Genomic DNA, 24909 nt, shown 5'->3' on the forward strand with positions numbered 1-24909 from the left:
CTGCTATTCTTTTGCTAAATTTTGAGAGAGGTATATCGATCAACTGAAAGAATATTACTTTTTATTACTGTGTTTCCCCAGAAATAAGACCCTGTCTTATATTTTTTGAACCCAGAAATAAGCCCTTGGCTTTATTGCCATGCGCTCAAAAGCCTGATTCGGCTTATTATCAGGGGATGTCTTATTTGGGGGGAAACAGGGCAGGGATGGGTTTACTTACTTTACTACTGGTTCGCAAAACTTCTGCACATGCAATGATCACCCATGGTGATGTTATGGCAGGTGGGCGGGCCTCTCACCGGTTTTACTACCGGTTCTATAGAACTGGACAGAACCAGGATCAACCCACCTTATCTGTGGCAGTGCACAGAATCATGTAGGCTCTGCTCTGTGTTTTCCCAAATTTACTGTATGAAGTGGGTATCTCAAAGGATTTGGACATGAGTTTATTTATAGATCAGCCATTGTAATAGTTCTGAACATTTCAGTTTTCCATATTTGAGATATTTCTTAAGTCTTTTATTTAAATGAGACTTAATTCTATGTCAGCGATTGTGAAAAGATTCAAACAAGAACCTTATTTGGAGATCCCAGTACCTGGGAGTTACATGTAAATCATATAGTCAAATTGAAATACAAACTTTTATGGTTATTTAATAGCTCAGTACATAAATCAGTTATATGTGATAGTAAACATCATGCAATTAAAAAACTGTGGAGCAGCAAAGACTACCTCAAACTGCTTTAGTTTATTTTTTCTCTGTTGATTTAAAATGTGAATAAAGCATAATAGTAGAAAGGAATGGGCATCTGGAGCAGCTGATCCAGAATAAAGTTGTAATCACTCAGTCTAATTTTAATTAGAACACCATATAAGCAAAAATGTTACATATTCTTTCCATGTACCTATGCCATATTTTTATGGCCTTGAACAATTTCATTGCATCATACTAGAAAACTGCAGTCATTAGATACAGTTCCATGCTGTGCTAACTTAATACATACAATGCCTAATTGTATAGAAATAGTGCAGGATGTAGTCAACATATTATACTAAGCTAGTTGATCAAATTATAATAACTTGCTTCATATATTTATAGTGGTCTGCTTCATACAAAATAGTAAATTATAAACTCCAAGCTGACAAACCACTATGGTTGGATTCACACATTGTTCTAGCAAATAAAATACCAAATTTTCTTTAGCACAGGATGAGAACAATGGCTACAAGCAAGACTATGACCTATTAGTATTGTATTTAAATTTGGTTTAAGTAAAGCTATGTTATACTGGCTATTATGCAGCTTCATGCTGTGGGTCATTTCCCAGCACCTATTTATGTGTCTTTTCTTTTATTTACCACTAGTAGCAATAATTGTGAACAGTCCGGTGTGTCCAAATTCAGGTTGAACAAAGTAGATATTTTAAATCCTAGATTTTCCATGTTATAAATTAAAATATTTCTTCCTTCTGTAATGCAGTTCTTGGAGTTCTAAGGCAGAACTGATAGTGACCCACTTTAGTTAACAGGTTTTTTTTAACCAACCTTTAACCAACCTTTAACCAATCTATGCCATAATGTATTTTTTCCATTTTTCATCTAATCTGGTTTAAAAATTTTATTTTAAATTATTATTTTTATTTTAAAAATTGTAGAGCTGCTTATTTTTTCTTTGCTGAATAATAAGAATGTTTATGGAATCCTTAGTGCTTTCTGAGCTTGGTTGTTTGCTTCCAGATATTTCATTACCCAACCAGGTAACATCTTAATGATGTTACTTAGTCAAGTAATGAAACATCTGGAAGCAAACAATCTTAGAGAGTATCAAGGATTTCACTATTCAGCCCTGAACTACATATATATTCTCTTCTACTGAAAGATTGTTTATACACACACACACACACACACACACACACACACACACAAAAAGTCTTGCACACCAGATTTTGTATAGAGTAATTTAAAATGACCCAGATTTGGATTTGGGAACACCAGGATTTAGCCAGACTTGCCATGAGCTGATTTCAGACTGCAGATGGGAACTAATAAAGATGCACTGCACTCCAGAATTCCCCAGCTGCTTGGCTCTTTTTATTCAAACAGGGTTTGAAGTAAAATCCAGACCCAGAGAGAATGGTCACCGAATGTGCTGAACCCAGGATTTTGGAAAGTCGGCAACCTTGGCAATCCATTGCAGAGTCTTTTAAAGACCTTATTTCCCAAAGGCTTTCTGAACACAATGAAATGTTAATGCAATCACATTATAAGCAAGCTTGCTCCTTTCCCTCCAATGCTGGAAAATATTACCCGCTTCAAGTTTTACTTTGATTTCATATTTTCCTTTCTGTTGTCATAGAACAGAATTATATTTTATTGAACAGGACACAGTAATTTCAGAATGTAGGATTTTTGTTTGTTTGTTTGTTAACTATATGGTTTCAACTGATTCAGCAGCCTGAACTATTCAGCCAGATGTCATTGAATTGGGCTAAAGCAGCTATAGTTGACATGGGGTTTCTCAGATTGCTAGCACCAATTTTGTTTGTTTGTTTGTTTAAACTCAACCATTACAGTGGTTGTGACAAATATAGGATAAAGCATTTTGCAACTTATATCCCGTTTCTTGTTAAATCCAGCTGTGCACTTAATACCTGCAGGAATTATTTGGAAGTGAGTGTGGATTGGCTTGTGCTGTTCCCTATCCTGCTCCTTATCCAAGAATCACTTAACAAATGTTTTGCCAGTACATGCTCTCTTCTCCATAAGCACTGACAGTTTTATGACAAAGTGCCTTGGATTTCATTGCCCTCTTTAGAAAATTGTGCAATCCATTTTTTTCTATTTCTAATTCAAATTCAAGGCATACTGTAGATTTTATTTGCTGCTTGAACAGTCTTATTGGCACAGTTAGGGGTTCGTAATCTCCAGGAAATAAATGCTTACACCTGTCCTGACCTAAGCAATGCAACAACCCAGATTTTTGTAAAGAAGACAATAACTTTGATTCTGATGTCTATTTTTTCCCAATAAATCTCATGCTTTGTAATGAGAAAACTGTATCAAGGATAGGCTTTTTGGTACCTGTTCGACTACTCAGCCCACACTACTTTTTGAATGAGATATATTAGTTGGATTTTCCAAAAATTCAAGTAGTTCTTGTCTCTTGTGCTGGCCAACTACAGGGGGCTTGATGTTAACCCTGAAAGCTTTAATGTTAACCTTGGAAGCCTACCAAAATGATTCTCTGCCTATTTAAGCATAACTAAGGTGGAGTTGTTCTAAGTCTCTTTCTCAAACGTATTCCTTTTCTTACATTAAAATATCTCTTTTTCTTCCTCCAGTTTTCCAAAGTCTGTTAGATATTTTATCAAACCATTCTCTCCACCAGCAGACTGCACAAACTCATTCTGCCAGTTTCTATGCTTAGAACTAGTTCAGAGCTTTAATCGCTACAGCACACTGTATATTTGTGTGTGTGTGTATGATCAGCCTAAATTAATTCACTGAAGTTTGAAGGCTTCTTAATAGTTTCTGATCTTAAAGTATTGTGCTGATTGTCTGTCTGTCTGTCTGTCTGTCTGTCTGTCTCTTTCTCTCTCTCTCTCTGTATGTGTGTGTACATGCTGTGTGTAAATGTATTTGAAATATACTGTGAAAGTTTCCTAGCTACTAGGTAAATACATCTTTAGAATGCTATTGTTTCAGTCTTCCATCTTTACCATCCTCAAATATGTAACTTTATAAAGTTGTCATATGATCACTGTACAAATATTTATCATTAGTAAGTTCATAATTGTACTGTAGGTTTTATATTCACCCATTTTGTGGAATAACATCCATTATAATAATATTGGTTGCTATGATTTTAAAAAATCAGATGTTTTATGGATAGTAAGACTTGCATTCTACATGTGTAAACCTTAGAATGAAGTTATTAAAATCAGTGAGACTTTAGTCATGATTTCTTGTCAGTTTCAGTGAATCCACTTAAAATCTACAATAATTTCATGTATTTGGAAACACTGGTATCTATCAGGGGGAATCAAAAATCAAGATGATGGAACTCACTGTAAATTGAAGTTCTATACTTTTTAAATGTATTTTGTATAAAAAGTAGTGGAACTTAATTTTTGCAGAGGTGTATGTTTCAAGAAAAGATTGATTAACCATTTGTTCAAAATGGCATGAATACTCCTGCTTTGGGCATGGAGTTGAACTAGAACAGGAGTGTCAAACTCAAGGCCCGCAGGCCAGATCCAGCCACAGGGTGCTTAAATCCGGCCCATGGGGCCGGCGTGGAAATATCAAAGGACAGGACTGTGGTGTCTTTTCTGGCCAAAATGGGACATGGGGGAGCCGCGGGAGGCCCCCTGTGGCCCATTTTCAGCCTCCACAGCCTCCTGCAGCACTCTGCCAGCTGAAAATGAGCTTCGTGGAGGCCACACAAAATCCCCACATGGCCTGTTTTTTGGCCTCCACGGCCTCCTGCAGCACTCTGCCGGACAAAAATGGGCAGCATGCAAGCCTTGCAGGGCCTCAGCGTGGTCCCTTTTTGGTTGGCAGAGTGCTGCTGGAGGCTATGGAGGCCAAAAATGAGATGCGGGGGACTTTTCCTTCACCCCCCCTGTGCCCCATTTTGGCGTAAAATGCTGCAGGAGGTATCTGTCCCATCCCCCCCTCCCTGCCCCCCCTCACCTCTGATCCATGGAGGAGAACTACAATGTTGATCCAGCCCTTGAAGAAATCCAGTTTAACACCACTGAACAAGAAGATCTCCATAGATTATAAATGTATGATTTGTGGAAAAATGTCTTTTAAAAAATTATATTTTCTTTAAAAAACATTCTTTAAAAAAATTATATACTGTTTTGAGTTGTTAGCTTTTTCAAGAAAAGAGCAGTTAATTTCTGAAGTCCTTTGAGCAGATGGCCGAATAGGAGATTCATGTAGGTCTGACATTTCCTGAACTACTGTAACACATGACATAATTGACCACATATCCATATAATACTTTTGCAATTTTGATTAAATTAGAATTGATTTGGAAATATGAAAGCAAATCTAAAGATAACATGTACATAACTCCTTTTCTATATTTCTTGTATTGTGGCAAGCCTAAGAAGATTAATGCATCTGAATTGCAACACTATGATTTACATTTTTCCGTCAAAGAAAAACACAAACTATAGGCTTGCTAGGAAAGTAGGTAAAAGGAATAATTTGTTGGTCCATCCCTGACAAAGACATATATTAAATAGCAAAATAATTTAACAATTATAAACATATAAATAACCTTTTGTAAATGTAAATGATGAAACAAGAGTGTCAATCAAGCAGAAAATGATTATTACTATGTATTATATATACATTTATCTCCAGAGGTCCGAGAAGGTTAATCGACCCAAATAGAAGGCATGGAATGAGATGTTCATTTTTTAAGTTATCTCATTACACAGAAGCATACTGTTTTATCATGTTTTTGGCGTGCCCCATTGCTTCCCGGAAGAGAAGCCCAGCTAACAATTTAGCTTATTAGGATTAGGGTGATACTTCCAGGATTCCAGCTTGGCCTGATAACCAAACAGATGGAATAGGAGGATTTTAAATGACTAGAAGCTTTGCAAGTTGTATGAAAATGTGGAATATTCTCTAGTTGTGCTTAATCATGAAATGTATTATATTGGGTTGATCTCCCAGAGAACCCATTTATCCTAACGGCACATCAAATGGCAGTACAACTGAATAATCTGCATAGAAATAGCAGTACTTTACTTTTGGCTAAGTCTCTGGGTTAAGTGATGTGTGGCCAGTTTAATGAGAGATAACATCTAGTATTTAAAATACTACCATGTTAAATTTGTTACAGTAATTTATAAAGCTCAAGACACTTTCACATATTTTTTACTTCTATATATTTACTTTTTTACTTAAATTCTTCAGAATACATAGTAGACAGGACAGAATTGATAACTATCAGTTTAATTAAATCCACCTGAACTCCTGCTATTATGTTACAATAGAGTAATGACTTACTACTGACTTGTACTGCCTGTTTGATTTGTTTTAGTAATCATTCATAAACCAGTTTACATTTCAATGTGCTTTTCATAGGCCTTGACAGTAGAAAATAAGTCACCATTGGCCCATCTAAAGAACAGCCAATCTCTGTTGTATACATTCAAACCAATATACGGCAATATATCAAAGGCTGGAGATATCGAATTGAATAATTATAAACCAAAATTTGCTTCCTAACACAGAGTTTCAGAAGGCTCATTGCCATAAATATCTGCAAGCTTGCAAGCTATCTGAGCATGTTAATTCTTCCCAGTGTAAGGAAAGACTCCTTAAGAGCTAGACATAATGTAATAGCTCCTGCCTTTCTCTTCGGCAGTTACAGTATAATAAATAACAATAGCAATAGAACTTACACTTATATACCACTTCTTAGTACTTTACAGTACTCCCTGAGTAGTTTTCAGAGTCCACACATTCTGGGTCCTCATTTTACTCACCTTGGAAGGATCGAAGGCTAAGTTAACCTTGACCTGGTTAGAATCAAACTCCCAGCAGCGAATAGAGTGGAGTTACCCTGCAATACTGCTCTCTAACCACTGCGGTACCACAGCTAAAATGCTTATACATGAAAGACTGTCCTTGCAGTTCTAAAGAATAGAAACAGTTATCAATTATATCTTAAATAAACGAAGCATACTTATTTATCCATTCCACCATGTATTGCAAAAAAGCACTCAAAAACTAATGTCTGACATAGGTTTGATAAGGAGAAACAGAGATGAATGGCACCAATATTCAAAAAATCAGTATTCAAATGGAGTATCAACAACACTCCATTTCCTGTGAATGCAGTTTGATTATTATAATATGGGATCATCTTTTAATACAGTAATAAAACCTATGTTTCCTGGTGGGCCTTAAATTTTTTACCAGTGTAGAACTTAATATGGTGGTTGTGAGTTATTTTCCAATTTCCCACATTTGCTAGTGTGTATATTATTAATATTATTTAACTTTTGGCGAAAAACATGTTTTTTTTCTTATAGAAGGAAATGTCAATATATAAATAAAGTTCTATATGATCTTCATTTATTTTTTAACTATATTTTGCTTTTAATCCAATGATAAAATTATAATAAGGCTATAAAAATAGAACAAATTATACAGATGTTAGGATAAGAAAGAAATCTTAATTACCAAAACCTTGATAAAACAATACAACTTTTTACTAAACATGTAAAGGCCTATAATGAGAACATTATAGTTGTATTAAGTCTGGATTGGGTCTCATAAAAGGCAAATAAATAAATAAAATGTAAAATTATAGTTAGAATATATTACTAATGAGTTTTTTTATTAGTAATTTATTTTACTAATTCTGGAAATGAGATAGGTTAATTAGTAACTTCGTGTCTTAACAAATGGAACTTAAGCCCCCCCCCCCCGCATTTCTGCTGCATTCTTTAGTGTCTGAATATTACCAATCACTGCAGTTGTATTTATCTAAAAACTATGCTAGATGTGACATTCATTTCCTATGCAAGATTTATTCACTTAAATTGTATACAAATTAATAATTGAGGAATTGGTCATCTTAAAAATTTAGGGAGTGGTCAGTGTGAAAATCTTGAATATATTCAGATTTGGTTTTTCTCACACTCTGCCTCGGTAAGTTTTTTCACATGTAATTTTGTGTTTCTTTTGCCTCATCTTTTAGGAAATTTGAGAGCTTAACATCTCTGCTGTTTCCTGCTTTTGCTGCGACAATTCCTTCTTGTATTTTCAAACAGAGCTCAGTCTTGCATCCCATCCCATCCTGTTGATTTCTCTTTGGTTACATGGTAAGCAATGAATTTGCTGTGTACATAGGCTGAATAATCTTCTTTTTCTTCTTCATCATCTTTATAATTCTCACAACAGAAATATTGAGCACTGAAATCAATATTGTATGCCGATCCAGAAACAATCAGTCTTTCCTAACGATAGGGGAAAGGTGAACATACTGAATTAGCTCTCAGAGTTAGGCTTTTGCATACCTTTGTATATAAATAAAATGCGAATTAAAATATGTAACAAATTAAATCCATCAAATCTAATAAAAGAAGTAAAGAGAAGCAAAGAAATCTTGGACCATAAATCCCATTAACCAGGCCAAAGAGAAAATGTGTTAAGAGGAAGCTGCACTGTATCTTTTTGCATTGTCTGTTGGAATAATCTTCTTCACCCATTAAGTGGAGTGTTTAAAAATCTTAGTATTTCTGAAACAAAAAGAATACACAGCCACTGAGCTAGCGGGTTTTTATACCTTCTTTTTCTGAGTATTGTCCCTTACTACAATACAGAGCCATTTCTTTGTTCTCAGAAGCAAGCAGTTAAATTGTATGTAAATGTATGCAAATTAGATGCTGTCTAATAAAGAGAGGCATTAAATGGAAAAATATTTAGTTTGGCAAAAGAAGAGAAAAGAGGAAAAGAAAGCAGGTGTATTTTGGAAGAAATAAATGTATGAATTGCTAAAAGCCCTCCAACTTTAGATGTAGATTTCTAAAAAAGACTATTTAAAATTCTTGAAGGAGGTTTATTCTTTTGTTCTTTCATTCTCTGCCAACATTGTATATGTATATGAAATTACATACATATAATGATTATATAAATTTGACATCTTTGACATGCTGCATTCAATATCTTTTTATATGTCTATCTTTCAGCTATTATATCTTTTCATACTTATAAACATGATGGCCTAAATAAATAGGACAGAATTTTCATACAGATCAGTAAAAACTATTTTGTTAACATAAATGATATAATTAAATGTGTCCATTGTGACTACTAATATATATTACTAATAATAGCAGAATGATTATAGATTATGGTTCAGACAACATAAAATTATCTATCTCTCTCTCTCTCTCTCTCTCTCTCTCTCTCTCTCTCTCTCTCTCTCTCTCTCTCTCTCTCTCTCTCTCTTTCTCCCCCTCCCTCTCTCCCTCCCTCTCTTTCTTATATTTATCAAATTTATATAGCCACCCATTTCACAAAACAAACAACTCTGGGCAGCATACAACAAAACTAAAAAGTGAAGAAACACTAATAAACAAGGATCTCTTTCTCTCTCTTTCATAGGACAATAACATACCACATAAAGAAAACCATAAAATATAATATACTATGTAGTTAAAACAATAATCTCCTATAGCCTCTTCCATGTTAAAAAATAGTGACATGAAGTAAAAAGCTTTCTGGAGCAATTTTGTCTTGATGACCTGAATAAAAATTTCAGAGAATCATCTGAATTTGTAGATTTAAGCTTTTCCACAAGAATGGAACACATATCAACTCAGTACAGACAATAGTACTGAAGTTTCAGTAAAAGGAGGAATCATCTGTTTTTGCAGTCCAAACCAAAATCTATACCAATTATTATTTTTTTATTAAATTTATTTGTAGTCTATCTCCCAAAAAATCTGGCATCCTTATTCCAGTTAGGGTCAACATATCTAATTTCAATTTTTGGAAAAGCTATAGGCTCTAAAAATTTTCTAAACTTTTTACCAATATTCTATTTTCTTTATTGTGACAGAAGAGGGAAATATTGAAATATATGATTAGAAAATAGTTACTTTTACATTTGTAATATGCATCTAGCAATAGCAATAGCATTTATATATACCACCTCATAGTACTTTACATTACCCTCTGGGCAGGTTACAATGTCATCATATGGTTCCTGGGCCCTCATTTGGAAGCATGGGAGGCTGAGTCAACCTTGAGCCCTGTCAGGATCAAACTCAGGCTGTGCACAGAGTTAGCCTGCAGTCCTGTATTCTAACCACTTGAGCCACCAGGGCTCCTCATTTATTATTTATTGGCATGACCTGGCAGACAAATAATAAATTTGGCTTTTGGTCAAAGTAAAACTAAGAATTGTAACTAGGATTTGTAGAAATGGGAGTTTTCTTTCAATGTAAGCCAATGATGTGATGTTACTTATTTTATGATATGTTATAACATAACCATTGTTGAATAATTGCGAATAGGTAAAAAGAAATCTTCTGAACTCTCTATTAGCTTCAGCCTTTCTAAGGAATTATTGTAGAATATGATACAATACATAAAATATAATATCTGCATTTTAAAAAATTCAGGCAGTACCAGTTTTGTGCTTCAAACTTTAGGGAGTTTATATAATCCATAATTTGAATATAGCTATTTTCTCACACTTTATTTTTAGTTTTCATACTCATATATTACTGCTGATAATTTGACTAACTATTCTGATCTGGAAATGTCTTCAATGTATAGTTATACTTCTTGATCTTGTTTAAGTTTGTCATTGCATCTCTCCTCAGGATTAATTTCCTGTTTGTTCTTCATCACCCTGCTCATGTTTATTCTTCAGCACCGCTCCAATCAAAAGACATAGCCATCGATCACAATCTCCAGCTCTGTTTATGAAAGTTAAATACTCTTCTTTTGTAATTAGAGTATTTTCAGATCTCATTGTCTTTCTATCAAACTCCCACTGAATATTTCAGTCATGTGTGTACACTTTCTTTTCTAACAGTAGTTAGGCATTACTTCTTGATTTGATTTTGGAGATCCTTCTCCTAAGCAAGTTGACTTTCTCTTCCTCAAATCTGCACAGTGTATTTATCGTTACCCTAATGCAGATTATCCTTAGCTTCACTGCTCTTTTTATTAACAAAGGTGAACTTATTTAGAACTTCCAATAATGCTGGCATTACTTTCACGGTAATTGAAGATGCTGAGCCCTCTTTCCCACATTAAGATGTTAATGCTTGATAAGGATGTTTAATATATATATGTATTAAAATAATGTTTAAAAATATTAATGCATGCAAATATAGCCAGGAAAGGGCTTAATCCCGCTTATTAGAAATTTTGGAGAAAAATTTCCCAGGACTATTTAATGTTGAATCATCTCTCTGACCGTAGTGCTCGCCAACCAAATTTAACATTTTTATACTACAATCAATAGCTTCGTCATTCATAGCAATAAGAATATATATATTTAAAAAGTAAATTGAGGGAGATTTTCTCCATGTAGTAATTGCTTTAATTGTTTAAGCTTTAGACTTAGAGCTTAATCACTTGAAGCTTTCAAGAAGAGACTGGACTGCCATCTGCCAGAAATGTTGTAGGGTCTTCTGCTGGGCTGAAGGAATTGGACTCAGGGGTGGGTTTCAAAACCCGTCGCTATCAGTTCACTCGTGGGTGCACACACAAAACGCTTCTGCACATGCGCAGAAGCATCTGGGTAGGTGGGCAGAGCCTCCCGCCTTCGCCGCTACCGGTTTGCCCGATCTGGGGCAAACCGGTAGCAACCCACCACTGGTTGGACTAGATCAGGGGTGGGCAAATGTGGCTCTTTTACAACCTGTGGACTTCAATTCCCAGAATTCCTGAGACAGCCAAGCTATCTCAGGAATTCTGGGAGTTGAAGTCCACAGGTTGTAAAAGAGCCACATTTGCCCACTCCTGGACTAGATGATCTTCCAACTTTGTTAATCTGTTTATTGTTGCTATTGCAATTCTTACTAGTTGCAGATAATATTATATCACCACGCCAAAATGTATTTGTATTTCTTTCATACTCTCTTACTTTCCCATATGGCCACATACCCTAAATTAAAGTAGATTTATAAATGTAAATTTAAAGCATCAAAATATACATAAATAGAATAGTAACAGTGAATTTTTAAATAAAAGTCATGTCTTACTGACTTGTTGGTCTCTAATGTTTTCTATTTTTACAAAAATGCTCTAACAGAATGGTTTGCTTTGTAAACCGAAGTTTACTTGTTCAAAATTTGTCAGAATTCTTTTAATTTACTATTTTTTAAAAATTTTGTACATTGTTTTCTATGACAAAAAAACCCAATGAAATAGTATACCATTGACAAAACCAAGCAGCTTAGAAAGAAATACAGTAAAAATTGCAAATTCCAAACTCATCACTTTTTATTATCAAGGCAGGTGTTGAAACTCTTTTATTGTTATAGCATTCCTGGTAGAAGTACAGTATCTCTAAATGATGCTAGAGACCATGGCAACCATTGACTCAGCTGAATGTGCATTTCAGCTTTGTGAAATAGTTGGTGAACTGACACTAGTCATCTACTAAGGTACATGAGGTGAGATAAGAAGAGGAAAAATACTTTAAAAGTACATCAGGAATGTACACAGAGATTGCATTTCCAATGAAAGGAGTTTGAGTACAAAGCAACACCATTGCCTCCAAGAATAGTTTTTAACTTTTTTTGGCAACAAGACAACTACAGAGCTTGAATAAGCCCTCAAGTTAGAAAATGGGATGATCTGTAAAAACACATAGACCTTTATATAAGCAAATACAAACTACTAATTTCATATGTAGATAAAAGACAATACTTTCAATACACGGAGTTTTAATATTTGCCTCTATATGGAGGATATAAATTGTAATGAATGTTTTTAAAAATTTTATTGATGTTGGAATATGCATGAAAATGCTTCCATTTAATGATTTATCTATTTGGATAACTAGTCTCTAGTTATCATTCCTAGAATTTATTATTCTCTGGCTAATGGTCAATTTATTGAAACCATTACAGGTATAAGTGTTCACCAATTAAAACAATGTTAAAGAATGGTAGTTGTGTACTAAAATAATTTTGATTCTAGTAAATTGCCTGTTGGAATAGCAGTTATTCATATTAACTAGTTATTGTTGTTGTTGCTATTATTTCTTTTTAATTATGCAGAGTGGTAATCAGTTTGATTATGCACAGTGCTAATCAGGTTAATTATGCAAAGTGCTAATCAGTTGTTCTCTAAGCACATGGGGAGTGCAGAGGTGCTGATGGTGAATAGAATTGCTACATGGGGTAGTCACAGCAAGTTTTTTTTTTTTGTTAAAAAAGAGCAAATGAAATGACACAGAATTTTATCTCTTAAAATCGCAACAATGAAGAGGGCTGTGTGGACCTGGGTTCTAGGAGAAGTTTGAGTTTAAAATACTCTTTCTTTTAAATTGATTCATTTATTAAGCAGGTTTGAATTTAATGATTAGGACAAAAAAAGCGACTTTTTTCAGGTATTACGAATTTCCAGAAAATTAGTATGTATGTAGTATTCAACATTTCTAAATCTATTCATGTTATGTTTTTGTACAGGATTTTGGCCATATGTCTGTGTATATCTTTTGCAGCAATAACAATAACATTTGTGATTAATTCCTTCTAGTGCTATAATAAGAGACATGGATATGAGATTATAATAGAAATTAAGTGATTTAAGTCATTAATTAGATAGTTTATTATTGGATTTTTCTGTTTAAAGGATTTGGATAGTGAGGTTATCTGTTCTCTTATCTTAAGCTACCTTTCTCGACTAAATTAAGATTTCAAATATTTCATTTTTGAATAAAAAAGCATGCACTGATTACCATAATCTGTGTTTTTTATTTAATTTTTTTAAAGAAGAGTTTAGTTTTCAGTGAAAGGAAAACCCTTGTCCAAAAACTTTGAGTCAGCATCTTGAGAACAAAAAGGCCTACTTGTTTTTAACAAAATGCTAATAATTTTTTCCTTTATAAACTTAACCTTTGTAAAAATGCTTCAGTTTAAGATGATTGATTACATGGACAGAGAAAAAAATTAGACATGGATTTTTAAAATAGATGTGCTGATTTGATTATTGGTTGCTTTAATCCTGTGAAAATGCATTTAGGAATTTGATAATAGACTCTACCAATCTGTGGAATTTCTGTGGAGCTTCATGTATTTTCTCATTAAAGTTAATATAAAGTGGACAATAGTTTCAATATATGTTTAAATTACAGTCACACATACAGCTTCCAGAATAAAATAAGATAATGTAAGTGTGAAGTGGGATTTATGCTTTTTAAAATAATTGTGAACAGGTTCTTTTAAATATCATTTTGAAAAGATATAAAATTTCTAATTTTACAATGTAAGAAAATCAGTTGGTCCATTTATACAAAAACAAAATATAAATATAAAAAGAAAGCAAGTTCCCTTTTAGTAACATGAAGTCCTTAACCGTGTTGCAGTGTAGTTGTGATACTTCATACATGATCAGTTAATGCTAAGACGTGGGCATGTAACACATAATGTAAGATATAAGTACACATAATGAAAAAAAAATTGTCTAAAGCATTCTCTTTTCACATACACACTTTTTTGTGCTTGTGTGTGTGCATATCAATAAAATAAGGTGGGAAGACTTTTTTTTTTTAAATTAATATCTAGAAATCAGGGTCTGTTCTTTTTCTACCTTTGAATTTCACTCCAGGAGTGATATAAATTCTGATGCAAGAAGACATGGAAGTTCTATTGAAATATGAATACATTTGCAATTAAACCTGTAGGTAATTTGAATTCTATTTCACTATGTTTTATTGTGATCTTGAAAGCTTAAGATCTTGGACAGACTTAATGACCACTAACATGTTTAACAATGTTGGGAATACTGAAACTCACAGAGTGAAGTTGTTAGATCAAATTTCAGAATTGGCACAAGGACATTATTGTATATGTCATATTCATATCTTTCAAATTCTATTCTTAAATATTCTGTGCTGTTACTTTGTTCCTTGTAAGATCAGGAGTGTTAGGATAATTAGGAAGAATCAGAGATATTCAAAGGTGTTCCACATTTCTGAATTTTTAGCTTTAAAATGAAAGTAATTTTCTAACCTCTTTAGTTACATAACTATAAAATTTTCATGTGCTACTTGACCTAGTTGTTCACAAAGCATAAACCTTCTCCTGATTTCCAGCATTTTATCTATGAACTGCAGAAAGTACAAGTTCGTTAGACAAGCACTTTCTTCTGCATTTTTATTCAATAACAATTGAAATATAAGATGACTTCTTTTCTTATAAGCCAGTAAGTTAAGATATCCACTCTTTTCATCCTGAAAATGATATCTAAAGTTTTTAAATTGTTATGTATATATACTACTATACACTTTTAATAGGCATTCTTTTCAAACTACTTAAGCAATTGCTTCAACAATCCAGAGTATTCTATTGAAAAGTAGCCCTTTGAAGAAAAAGTGTAACAGTTCATAATCACCTGATACTTTTGCTGCAAGTTAAATTTTTACTTTCATAGTAGTTTGATCATTTACGTTCAATTTTAGATCATACATCTCCTCAAAAGCATTTTATAGTGCAGTGTTATGTACACAGCTTCTCAATTGTAGCTTTTCCTCAACATAAATTATGATTTAAATTAGCATCCTTTTTTAAAAATCAAAAATGGTCTGCATAGTTCCAAAGAGAACCTGCAGTTGATAAAAATCAATTAAATAAGCTATTTGTTGTTAAGGCCCAAAATCTGCTTTTTTCAAAACATTTTTATCTGCACTAAGCAGGGGTGAAATCCAGCAGGTTCAGACAGGTTCTGGAGAACAGGTAGCGGAAATTTTGAGCATTTCGGAGAACCGGTAATGGAAATTTAGAGTAGTTCCGAGAACCGGGAAATACCACCTCTGACTGGCCCCAGAGTGGGGAGGGAATGGGGATTTTACAGTATCCTTCCCCTGGAGTGGGGTGGGAATGGAGATTTTGCAGTATCCTTCCCCTGCCACGCCCACCAAGCCATGCCCACAGAACCGGTAGTAAAAATAATTGGATTTCACCACTGGCACTAAGGTATTAGTATTCAGTAGGTTGAAATAAATTAACTGAATTTGTCAGTATACTGTTATATACTGTGATGTCATGTGCGCTGTGACAGAGGTTGAAAAAATCAAAGCAGTGATTGCAATCATGCAGTCAAAACCCCTTTCCTTTTTTAGATGCATCATATAACTGTGATGCAGGGGTGAAATGCTCCTGGTTCGGACCGGCTCAGGCAAGTAGGTAGCAATGATGGCCGGTGGTTCAAAGAACCAGTAGCAATGGCAACCCGAGGCTCCGCCCACCCACCCAGTCGTCATTACTTCCTGCTTTTACTTCCAGAGAACCGGTAGCTTAAACAGTTAAAAAAAAAAGTTCTGACGATCAGGTGAGCGATGTGTGACCATGGGAATTTTTTTTTTTACTTTTTAAGCATTTTTTTCTACTGGTTCCAGAGAAACAAAGCGCTTGGCTGCTCCCCCTTTTCACTCACCCCGAGCTTCCAGCTGTGGATTTTCATGCCTTGCTTCACACGCCCGGGATTGTCGTCCTCGTCTTCTTCTTCCTCCTCCTCATCTCCTAGTGGAAAAACGCCAGGAGCGCAAAAAGAAGCGCTTGCTTGCTCCTGACGTTTTTCCATTTGTAACGAAGCTTTCGTGAAGGCAAGTCTGGCTTCCTGTGCTGCTCGCTAAAAACCTCACCATTACTGCTGTGCACGCAGCTTGTGTGTGTGTGTGTGTGTGTGTGTGTGTGTGTGTGTGTGTGTGTGTCTTTTTGCTCCTGGTCTTTCGCAGCAGCCTGTGCCTGCTGTCCCATCTCCAGCCGGCTGAACCAGAGTTGGAAAATTCACTCCTTCAATCTACCCTCACCTTCATTCCTCTTTTCTTTGGAGGACAACCTGAAGGACCCTCATATAGGGACTTAAATGCTTAGTCATATCGGGACTTCTATCTTTCCCCCCTAAAATTTAGAGCTGCCCCTTATGATGTTTTATCTGAGCAAGTAGCAATAGCTAGGGAGTAGGCAGTACATAGAGTATTGAAATGGGAAATGGAAAGATACAAGAAAAGGAAAGGGAGATCTGTTTCAAGAATTTAATTCTTCCCATAAACAACAGAAACTTCAGAGTCAGGGAACTGTGGAGGTGAGTCTTGACAATTTTGAGTTAGTCTTTCTTTCAGTTTATATCAGGATAAAATCATTTCAAAAGAATAGGTTGTGGGTTGATAATTTTGGTTTATGTGACGGAATGTTTGAGATCTCAAGGAAACATCCTGATTAAAACTGTATGGCTCATATTGCTTTAGAAATGGAAAGCAGAAATGTTAGGAATTATCTTTGTCTTTTTGCCGTGACAGACATGAAAGAAGAAAACTCTCTAAACACATACATATCTTATTATGACACACACATTTGGAAGAAGCCCCATTGGCAAAAACTACCATAAAGTGACACGTTGTTTAAAAACTTGTTTTGAATTTTTTCTTCTGTTGATCATATGTAATGGGGTAAATAAACACCCTGTGTGTGGGACAGCCAGGCTGAGTATTCATGCTCCAACAACTGTTTACATCTTTGGATGCTCCATTGCTGTTTGTTTATTGTAAACATCATACCTGTATATGTTTGCAATATATACATTAGCAGTTGTGGTACAATCTTGGCTGCGTGGAAGTTTTCTGTACCCACCCACATACACACACACCCATCCTTCTAATGCAATGAATTCATCTTTGTAATTCTGATGAAACAGAGAGACTGCTTATTCAAGCAGGACATGGTGTACTCTGTTAAAATTAATGCAGGTGGATATTCAAGAAAAGCAACATAATCAAGCTAGTTTAGTTTTTTGTCTAATGTTAAACAAAAGCAACACAAGTCCACTGGGGTCTTGATTTATATAGTAAATATGGTGCATATAGGAGATATGATGTTATAGATATACAATGTAATAAATCCTTGCTTCTGTGTGCAATGTCATGTTTTAATAGTATTTTAAAACTACTACTTCTGTTGATAATGGCTACATTCAAAGGGTTTGTCATAAGGCTTGTGCACTTCTGTTGTAGTCTAAAGGAGGTTGACTTTTTGAACCAACATTAACTATACTTAGTTTTAACTATAGTTTATAAAAGAAGAAAAGCTTATCATATAAACTTTTAACTGTTTAGTTAAATTGTATGTAAAAATTTTGTACATAATAAAAACCTGTCTTTAGCATAATAAAAATGTACAAAATGCTGAAAATTATTATCTACATTTTCCAAGGTTCAGGAGTATGCAAAGTCAGAAAAAGTCAGTTACTGACTTGGGAGACTCCCCTTCTGGAATTGGTTGAGAAAAGGATAGAAAGAATTATCAATATCATATTTATTCCTCTGAAATTGGAATTCTTCTTTTACCCTCAAGAGGGAGAATTAGAACCTTTGGCCTTGTGATGCTAATCCTGAGATCTCAGAATCATATTTTTAAAAAGTCAGCATTTTAAGAAGAATACAAATTTTGAGGGGAAAAAATTCATGTATTCAAGTATAAATAAACGTACATGATTTTTACACACTTCAAATACTGTATCTGCAAGACACTGTTAATAGGATCCTTCCCCCCCGCCCCCCGATAAGTATGTGGACACTTCAAAAGTGGCAATGTAGGCTGAAGTTTCTCATTCTGCAGACATCACAAAAAGGTGGAAATTGCAATGCAGTCGGATATAATTGTTCTTAAAATATACATGGCAGTACTGGTTGTATTATCTGCATGTTCAATGGAGTAAAGCTATTTGAGTTTACTAAGTCAATAAGTATATGAAATAATACGTTGCAATCAATTTAATGATTGTAACCAGCTGTAACACATATTCAGTATGATTTTAGAAGCTGGTATTCAGTTATGGTGTAGTTGGATTAACCTACATTTGGCAGACAAAACCATAGGAGCTGTTCATACCCTGTCTAATGTTGTGCCATTAGTACACAAATAAGAAATCCTTGTTTCTGATTTCTTCTTATAATGTTTAAAAAGAATTAATTAATTTGAACGGTATTAAGAGAGTTCTAAGTTATGCTATTTATTTGAATTGAAAAATCAAAACTATATTGTGGGTATGAGAAACAGAGTCTACGTAGAATCTCAGTTTGAATAATTACTCACACAGATGCGTTTGTGTGTATTTATTTATTTATTTATTTATTTATTTATTTATTTATTTATTTTCTTAGCATTTCCCCGTAAGCAAGAGATCCTTTTCCTCCCGAACCTGATCAAAGTCCACATTGGTTGAGGCGGAAATTCACTGACCAGCTTGTTATTTGAGCCTGACATCCTAGGTTAAGAGATTTACTGGTCCAAAGTCACCCAGCTAGCTTTCATGCCTAAAGTGGGATTAGAAATCACAGTCTCCTGGTTTCTAGCATGATGAAACCATGTTGTCTTGTAGATATTTTATTACCCAAACTAGATAACATCATCAGTGCTAGTAAGAAGTGGGTTTTGTTCTGAGTTTATATTCTAGGACAAGCCACTAAAATATAAACTGAAAGCCCCAACCCTACCCCTTATTAGCACAAATGTTACCTAATTTGAGTAACGAAATGTCCACAAGAAAACAACCAAGCTCAGAGAGCACTAGCCCCCCCGCCATTGGTATATTATATGTGAAGTTGTGTACAATCCATTTTGTACATAAGCAATATCACACATAAATTAATTACCATATTTGTAATAAAGAGAAAATAGACACAAGAGAAATCTGAATTTCTCATGGTATTTTTTTTTTATTAATTTGCTTTTAATTTTCCAAAATTGGAGGTCATACTGAAACTGAATAGATCATTATGGCAGTTAGAATTCTACTGTCCTACCAACTTTGGTGGCATTTTTAGCATTGATCAATTAGAGATTGAAAGGTTTACTTTAGTCCATGTCTCAGTAAGTTCATTTTTTCATTTATGTTTCAATTTTATTGAATTATTTATTTTTATCTTATCTTTATTATGTTTATAAACTTTCAAAGTGGCAAACATATCTGATATTCTCCTATTTTCCTCACAACAATAACCCTGTGAAGTGAGATAGGCTAAGAGAAAGTCACTGTCTCAAGATCACCCAGCTGGCTCTAATAGTGGCTGGGGCAGTTCTAAAATTCATGGTTTCCTAGTTTGTACCCGGGTGCTTTAGTGATTAGACCAAACTGGCTCTCCAATAATTATGTCATTATTATTTGTGGTCCCGATGCTCTTTCTTAACTCTTACTACAGCTTATACAAAAAACTTTGTAGTTTGAGAAAAATTACCATGTTAAAAATTACTTTCTAAATACTTGTACCATTCCCCTCAAAATACAGAAAAATTAGTAGCATCTGTGTATGAGTCAAGAAAAGGCTGAGTTAGGTACACTAATTCATAGATCTTTGTGGAACCATTATAGGGTAAGTTTTCTTTCATTGCATATTTTTAGGCAATGCAATACATAATCCACTGAGTTGCTTTTGGTACCATAGTACAAATGTCTCATTCGTATGATTTCCTTTTTATTTCCCCTTCCTCTGACATTCCCCCCCTCCCCCCACCAAGACAAATCTAAATTTCTAGTAATTCTGGTTCTGGTTCTGACATTAAAATCCAAATAGGTGTAGTCCAAGATAAAAACATTGTCATTACTGAAATAAATGTATGTTTTAAGTCACAGTGAAAGCAGCAATATCAAACATTCAGCTTCCATCATGAAGAAAGGCATATAGCCTTTGAAATATGCTTGATTGTTTCTCATTCTTTCATGTGATGCTTCTATGATATTTTGACAGTTTTATAATGAGATTTATTTGCACCTTTTGTTTCATATTTATTTTGTCCCTCCCTTCTAACTCTATCAATGGGATGATACCAGGGGTATTTTAGCCCAAGTAAAATCCACCCAGACAGTATTCCCTTCTTTCGACACAGTTGAAGATTATTTTGTCAGGTATCTTCTTTGTTTACTGCTTGTAATCAACTAAATGTTTGTATTTTTGTGTATGTTTTCGGAAAGCCAGGTGAAGAAATAGCTGAAGATGACTACTATGAAATTATATTTAGGAGAGTAAACTGTCTATAAGAAACATGACAAGTGAATTGAAATTAAAATGAAGAGGTTGAAATGGACTAGTAATCAATCTAAGCCTCCTATTTCAATAAATTAAGGGCATTTTTCCCTTCACAAATTCAGGATAGATATCTCAGCAGTGCCACAACAACAAGCCTTTCCCCCCTTCTATTAAATCGAGATTTGGAGAATGGATGGTGCTGACTCATAAATTAAATTGGAGTAATACATACAGTGTATATATATTTCTGTCACTTTGTCTCAAATTAAACATGAACCTTCTCTCCTGACAAGATGATAGAAAAGTTAATTGCTCGCCCTGGCTTTAAATTGGAATTTGAATTTGCAAAATGCTAAAGGTTTATGAGATCTAAATCATGAGCAGCTTAAATTACATTCCTGTGATAAAATATTAATAAATCAATTAAAACATAAGCCGAGTATAATATTACTTTTCAAAGGAACCTTGAACACAATAATTCATTAAAATGTGCAGTAGCAATTATTGTATCTTTTTAATATTAGATTTTAGTAGTTTTAAAATGTGGCCTAGACAACATTACAGTATAACAGGTTATACTGAGGGTGAAGTGGAATTACCTGGTGTGGATCCAGAAGCCTTTTGACCAGAGAGAGTGAGTAATGAGATGACTTTCCATACTTTTAATTCCAAATATTCTGTTGTGAAACTGGCTTTTCCAGTAAAATTCTACACAATTTCTAGTTGCAGGTTTTCACAATTGGTGAATGTTGCTCTTTCTGGGGAGATGCCCGTAGGTATCACTAGAACATTGGCTTCAGTGTGTTCATTCATATTTGCCCATATTACATTGCAGAGAGACTTACATTAACTATGATGCTAGAAAATCAACACTGTGGTAGATGTTATAGTATATAACATCGCAATCTGTGTTGACAGGGGGGCAGCGGTTGATCCCGAGGCGCCTTGAGTGTGGGGTGCCACAAGGGTCGGTCCTCTCGCCCCTTCTGTTCAACATTTATGTAAAACCGCTGGGTGAGATCATCCGTGGCTTTGGGGTGGAGTTCCATCAGTACGCTGACGATACTCAGCTGTACATCTCCACCCCAGGCCACCCCAACAATGCCCTTGAAGTGATGTCCCAGTGTCTGGAGGCCGTGCGGGCCTGGATGGGGAGAAACAGGCTCCGACTCAACCCTTCCAAGACCGAGTGGCTGTGGCTTCCGGCGTCCCGATATAGCCAGCTGGTGCCATCGCTATTGTGGGCGAATCACTGGCCCCCACGGAGAGGGCTCGCAACTTAGGCGTCCTCCTGGATCCACGGCTGTCTTTAGAAGAGCACATGATGGCTGTGGCCAGGGGGGCTTTTTATCAGGTTCGCCTGATACGCCAGTTGCGCCCCTTTCTGGATCGGGACTCCCTACGCACAGTCAGTCAAGCACTCGTCACTTCCCGCCTGGACTACTGCAATGCTCTCTACATGGAGCTCCCCTTGGGGTGCACCCGGAGGCTACAGGTAGTCCAGAATGCGGCCGCGCGGGGGATTATGGGAGCGATGGGGTGCTCACATATGACACCTCTCCTGCGCGAGCTGCACTGGCTTCCTGTGGTCTTCCGGGTGCGCTTCAAGGTGTTGGTGACCACCTTTAAAGCGCTCCATGGCTTAGGGCCAGGTTATCTGCGAGACCGCCTTCTGCTGCCAATAGCCTCCCACCGACCGGTTCGCTCACACAGAGAGGTCCTCCTCAGGGTGCCGTCGGCCAGACAGTGTCGGCTGGCGACCCCCAGGGGGAGAGCCTTCTCTGTGGCAGCACCCGCCCTCTGGAATGACCTACTCCCTGAGATACGCACGATATCAGACCTCCGGACTTTTGTCGGGCCCTGAAAACACACCTATTCTATCTAGCTGGGCTGGCTTGATCCCATCCTCTCAGTTTTAATTGAATTTGGTTTTAATTGGGTTGTTTTTAATATTTTGGGCCGAAATTATTTAATTGTTTTTTAAATTGTTTTTAAATTTTATATGTAAGATAAAACATTGGCTGTACACCGCCCTGAGTCCCGCAGGAGAAAGGCGGTATAGAAATAAAATAATAATAATAATAATAATAATAATAATAATAATAATAATAATAATAATAATAATAATATGGCTGCACCAGACCCTGTGACATCCACACAACCTGACCTTGCTATCTTAGGCGCCTTGGATGCAATTTCAAAACATCTAAAGCACTGCTTGAACATCATTGGCACTGACAAAATCACCATCAAGTCAATTGCAAAAGGCAGCTTTATTTGGAACAACTAATATCCTGCAATGATAATTGTTTAACATTATTAAACAACAACATCTTCCTATTCCAGGTCCCAGGATCCAGGTCAAAAATTCCACACCCAGTTAAAACTTCTGGCTAATTGTGCAACCAACCATAATATTAAGTTTTTTGTTTACTACCTAGGATTGCCTCAGCAATTGAGGTGGCAAAACAAATAGCAATTCTCACTATGACAGAATTAAAGAGAAACTTGGAGGTGGTTCCTTGTTCTGGAAATACAAAGGGTGATAGAATTGGGGCATTTCTCCCTCCAGCATAAATGTATAAATGTGACGTCATTAGCTAAAAAGCCAAGATTGTCTTTCCCCCATCCAAATCTATTTTATTTTATTGTGAAAAAAAATCTTACTAATCTCTTATATCTGTACAGCTTGTTTTGGCATTATAAAAAGAACTCTTCAAAGTATAGCGTGATCCATACCTGCTGTTTGAAGATAGTATACAAGTTAAGTATTTTTATTTGTAAAGACCTATTCACAAGGAGTGTTGCATTTTGCATAGTTACGGTCTCAAATGGAAACTCCATATCAAATATCAGCTTGCTTGTTTTATTAATGCTCAAACAAATAAATAGCCTTTGTCTTATGTATAAACTCTATGGTAAATTTAGTAGGAAGCAGCCATTTTCTGAAATGTTTATACACAATAATTTTAAAACTGGCAATTTTCTGTCACCTCTCTATAAATTGCTAGTAGAACTGTATTTTTTAAATAATTGTATTATCATGAACATTTTGAAATAACTTGACCATTTATCTTGACTATCATTACATTTCTCATTTTTTTAGTGCTTCAAACTTCACCTTTGATAACAATATAGCTTCGATATATTATACTAACACCAAAATCTTGACATTTAAGTTATTTCAGGTTCTAAACTTAAGAGACAATGCCTTTTTATATTATATTATATTATATTATATTATATTATATTATATTATATTATATTATATTATATTATATTATATTATATTATATTATATTATATTATATTATATTATATTATATTATATTATATAGCTGTGATATGAAACATGGAAAAACATTATATAAATATAAACATGAAATGGTTGGGTTTATGAACCTGGCTCATTATATTTACTTATTTCAAAAAGAAGCATCTACTTCAATTTGGATCTGGACTTCCTTAAAAAGTAACAGATTGGATTTCTTCAAAATTATTGTTGGGGAGGCCTGAGGTAGTAGTATTGAATTTGAGTGATACCTTTACAATTTGTAAATTCAGTACTATCAGTGTTTTGTGATATTATTTATATATAATGATTTTTGATTTGGTTGATTTCACAGCGAGAAAAATAAACTTTTTTATGAGCCTCCGTATATAATGTGCATGACTTAAGGTTTACTTAACTGAAAGAAAATAGGCTGACAAAAGCCTCACTATTTTATAGCTTAGAAATAAGGAATCAAGGTAATGGAACCAAGTTCAGTTTTGCTTTATTTTCTTAGTGAACCTGTTTCCTATGCGTTTTTAATTGGAAGTCTACCTACCCTTGGCTAAGGAAGATTTCTTTCCATTTGGAGAAGAAGTATTGTAAGAATTTCTATGTCTGTTCAGGGCACAGAAGTTCTTCTAGATTATGGTAAACAGGATTTGGCTTGTATGCTTCTATAATCAGGCTGATTTAAACTGAAACAGAGATTGCTCTACTGCAGTGCCAGGCTTCTAGCAATACCAACTGTTAAATAATAAACAGACCCTGGTTATTGGCAGTGTCTTCTCCAGTCCTATCAAATGGAATACCCATTTTTCAGGTCTCCCTGCCTGTATGTATTTGATACACCCTAGTATCTATATGGAGGTCAGAATGGCACAG

The 24909-nt window shown here is 35.0% G+C and overlaps 1 protein-coding gene across 16 annotated transcripts in view; it reads left to right on the forward strand.

Annotated features, from left to right (window-relative positions):
- Nucleotides 1-24909, forward strand: part of ZBTB20 (zinc finger and BTB domain containing 20) — a 531250-nt gene that overhangs the window by 122474 nt on the left and 383867 nt on the right. For 13 of the 16 annotated variants that reach the window (XM_087894799.1, XM_087894811.1, XM_087894807.1 and 10 more), the window contains one exon: nucleotides 7737-7860. The exons of the other annotated variants lie outside the window; for them this stretch is intronic. The gene's annotated coding sequence lies outside the window, so the exon portion shown is untranslated. The remainder of the gene's footprint in view (nucleotides 1-7736; nucleotides 7861-24909) is intronic. 16 annotated transcript variants of the gene reach the window in all.

Source organism: Pantherophis guttatus, chromosome 5 (assembly GCF_059756535.1).
Source record: "Pantherophis guttatus breed Tessera chromosome 5, ASM5975653v1, whole genome shotgun sequence".
Lineage (NCBI taxonomy): Eukaryota > Metazoa > Chordata > Lepidosauria > Squamata > Colubridae > Pantherophis > Pantherophis guttatus.